Here is a 4,496-nt window from a genome sequence, read left to right on the forward strand (position 1 = left end):
AGCAGTAGCCTTTCAAAAAGCCTGTTTGTGCTTCCTCCAGGAAATGCTACTGAAATGCTGAGAAAGTTTCTGGTAGGCATTCTTGTGGTTGAGAGCAGAGACAAATTAAAATACTGAGGTGTAGGACCCACAAACTAAATTTGAGAAGGGTACGCACAGTCCACCCAATCCTCTAGCTCATAGGATGTATGCTTTTAGGCCTCTCCTCCAAATCACAAGGCTACTTGAGTTTTCTTTGTTGGCCCCACTCCAACTGCCTCAGGCAAGAACAGCCTCCACCGGACATCTAGGATACAGCGGAGGTAAAATGGACTCCGGAGTGGATCAAGCTGCCTTTGGCCTTCCTGTTGCAGAACCAATTCCCTGATCATTTAAACCAGTTTTAGTCAGGTTTCACATTTCTTGCAACAGAAAGCTTTCTGGCAGAGAAAATAATACCTATATCATTGACTGCTGTGGGGATTTGCGAAATAAGAGTGTGTCTAAAGCAGCAGCATAGTGCTTGGGATATGGTGAGAATCTAACAGTGGTCCTCAGGGTGACAAAGCGGCTCTCTTGAAGCCAAAGAGGTAGCTCTTAAACAACAGTTAATGTCCACAGACTCACCCCCCCCCCCACCCGCCCCTTCCCCAAGGTATGGAGATAAAAGCCCCAGAGATAAAGCAAACACAGGCGGGAGAGGATTCTCCAGAGCATTGTATCTTGGAGTTCTCCAAGTGTCTCTACAAACATTTGCTGAATTGTGCTGAGCCCTTGTTGTGCACAAAATCCAGTGCCTACAATGGAGTGTGTATGAACAAACAAAGGAAACAAAAGAGACAAACCAATAGACTCTTTAACTGTAGAGAACAGATGGTTACCAAAGGGTGGGGAGGGAGAGGGGAACTAGGTGAAGGGGATTAAGAGTACACTTACCTTAATGAACACCCAGTAATATAGAGAATTGTTAAATCACTATATGGTACACCTGAAACTAATTTAACACTGTGTTAACTCTACTGGAATTAAAAAATAAGCAAAACAAAAAACCATGCAGTGTGTAAGTCACGTATCAAGTGGTATGTATGCACGGTGGAGGAGGAGAGATCATGTGAAAAAGTAATCAAACAGACATGCATTCAAATTCCAAATAGCAATTACCACTTTTCTTTGCTAAGTCCAAGGCAGACATTGCTAATCAGCCACGGATCTCTTTCTCCCTGAGCCTAACATAGCCTCAAGATCCTTGGGGCACCCAGGCGACTCAGTCGGTTGAGTGTCTGACTTCGGCTCAGGTCGTGATCTCGCAGTTTGCAAGTTCGAGCCCCACACCGGGCTCTGTTGTCAGCACACAGCCCACCTTGGATCCTCTGTCCCCCTCTCTCTGTCTTGTGCTCTCTCTCAAAAAACAAGTAAACTTTACAAATAAATATATTTGAAAACTCCCCAGCAGAACATTGTAGGGAACCACTATCAACTAAACAAAGTAGGCACAAAAGATGAAATGTACTTGCCTTCCCTACCATGGATGTCTGACACTAGATAAAATTGGCAGGCTAAAAAGGTAGATAACTGTTTTAGGAAGCTTAGGAAGGGGGTGCCTGAGTGGTTCGGTCGGTTAAGTGTCCGACTCCGGCTCAGGTCATGATCTCACCAGTTTGTGAGTTTGAGCCCCGCACAGGGCTCTTGGCTGTCAGCACGGAGTCTGCTTCAGATCCTCTGTCCCCCTCTCTCTCTACCCCTCCCCTGTTTGCCTGTGCACTCTCTCTCAAACATAAAATAAACATTGTTTAGAAAGTTAATTAGTGCATATGTGAGAAATTACTAAGAGATTAAAAAAAATCTCAGTGGCTGAAGAACAAATATTGCAAACCATCCCTAACTACACCCCCCCCCCTTCCCAACCTGGGACACATGACCCCACTTACTGCATGGGTCTTGCCAGTTCCCTGAGTAAAGTGTAGCCTTTCCTGCCTCTAGGCTCCCGTCCTTCAGGTCTGTGCCTTCCAGCTTCAGCCAATCTTCCATGCCACGTCAACAAAGATAATCTTACTAGTTAATGAAAGGATTAGTGAAGAGATTATCAAATTGATTCAGCAAACTCAACTGAGGCCCATGTACCCAGGAGAGAACCAGGTGAGTAAGAAGCTCGGGCAGTTCTTTTGGGAAACACCCCCCCCCCCACCCCAACACACACACCCCCTCTAAAAAAATTTTTAAGTCTGCAACCAAGATAGCGTACTCTTCTAGGGTGGGAGGAAGGTGGGTTGGGAAGATGGGTGAATTTTGTGATTAACAATTCTGTGCTGAAAGCCAGAGTGCCTATCCTGAAAGTGGTTGGTCTTAGGTGTCCTCAGTTGGGGCTCTGCGTCTTTACGGGTCAGACTTAGCTTTTTTTCTGGAATGGTTGAGTTTGAGAATCACAGATCAGGATTTGGAATGCTTAGCCTGCCGCTTCCTTGGCTCTACTCCTAACAATACACTCAAACGAAGGCTGAGGCCACCCAGGGTATAAACACCCACCCTTCTGGGTAAATCAGAGTAAGAATGAAAACCAGAAGATGCTGGATGCATTTCAAATTGGCCAAACTAATCCTTCTTTATTTATAAGTAAACTATTGGCATTTGAGAATCAAGTGTCACTTGTTTGTATGTTCTTGGCAACACATGGTGATGTCACTGAAGCCTCTGGGCGGTCTCTCTCTGCCCTCCTGCTCCACTCAATTCTCTACATTGAAGCCAGAGTGACCTTTCTCAAATACAATCTGATCCCTTCAAAGCCTCCTTAACCCTGGGAAGAGTCCAGCCTCTTTACTATGCCTCCCAAGGTCCTCTGTGATGGGGCCACACTCACCTTTACTCCCCACTCCCTGCCTCGTCCTTTATCCCTCAGCACTGTGGTGGAACGCATAATGGCCACGTCCTAACCCCTACAACCTGTTAGGTGTGCTGCCTTCCATGGTAAGAGGAACTTTGCACATGTGATTAAAGATTTTGAGAAGGGAGATTATCCTGGGTTATACGGGTAGAGTCTAAGTGTAATCTCAAATATCTTTATCAGAGTGAGGGAGAGAGAGGAGGCTACCTAAGAGGAGAAGCAATCTGACCTAGGATGCAGAGAAATTGGAGTGCTGGGGCCACAGGCCAAGGAATGCCCACAGCTACCAGAAGCTGGAAGAGGCAAGGAAGGATCCTCTCCCCTGGATTTCCCAGAAGAAATCAGCCCTGCCATCATCTTGATTTTAGCTTCCTAAGATTCAGTTCAGACTTCTGGCCTCCGGACTTGCAAGAGAACACATTTCAGTCATTTTAAGACTAAATATATGGTAATTTGTTACAGAAGCAAAGGGAAACTCATACAAACCTTGTCCAATGGCAATGGTTCCCGAACACATCCTGCTGGTCTTTCTTCTGGAGTTGCTCTCCTTTTTCCTGGGGGTCTCTCCCATACCTTTTGCCTGCTTTACTCCTACCCCTTCCTTAAGATTCAGCTTTAGGCCCAGTGCCTACTCTCCTGGTTGCCCCAGGCTGGGTGAGGGTCTCTACTCCAGGTTTGCACCACACCTGAGTACATCCTTCCCACCGCAGTCACCAATAGGTATTATCATGGTATTTGTCTGTCTCCCCACTAAGCTGTGCACCTCTTAGGGGCAGAAATCAAAAGCTGTTCTTCCTGCAGTCCCCTCTGTTTCATGTCTAGCACAGGAACTGGCACATAAGAACCCCCAATAAGTGTTGAAGGAACGAATGAACAAGTGGTCAAGGCTTCTTGACCTCCCAGATTCAGGTGACTTTGACATCCACTCCACTTCTGCTGTCTGTTCTTGCAGCTTATCCCCTGGCCCTTGCCCCTGGCACTGAGCCCTAAGGAAATCCCAAGTCAAACATCAGCCAGGAGCAGGTCTGACAGATGAACTATCTGAGTATCCTGCAAAATAAATAACACAGGGAACACTTAGAATACCAAGAAATAACGAAATACTGTACCGTATTTGTTTTCTTGGGGGGTGAAGATCAGCCTATAGTGCAGAACGTGGTAATGCCTAATTCTTTCTTAAAGTGACATTCCTTGAGCTTCTCAATCGAGCCCCCATAGCACTGACCACTCAGCTACTACTTTCTGCAATTCCCATACCTCCATAAGGATTCAGGAGACTCTACTACTAAACTCTAACTATTCCTAACATATAATATGATTTAGCTCCCAGTAAGACCCGTAACTGAAATTCTGAGAGCTAGTTTTGTGCTACAACGGATTAATACTGTATACCTGAAATGGGGTCATAGGCCTCCATTTACTATTTGATAAAGGTATTAAGCTGAAGCTATGAACACATTGTTCTGCAAACTGTTTCTCTAGAAGGACTTTTACCTGACTACTGCCACATGACTTTACTCTTTGTCAGACAAGACAGGCTGCCAATCTTCTCCAAGGTCTATGAATTCAGGAAGACTTTACTAATGGAAAGCATGTAAAACAAACCACAGAAAACCAAAAACAGACCACAGCAAAGCAA

This window comes from Felis catus, chromosome D4, assembly GCF_018350175.1.
Source record: "Felis catus isolate Fca126 chromosome D4, F.catus_Fca126_mat1.0, whole genome shotgun sequence".
NCBI classification, from domain to species: domain Eukaryota; kingdom Metazoa; phylum Chordata; class Mammalia; order Carnivora; family Felidae; genus Felis; species Felis catus.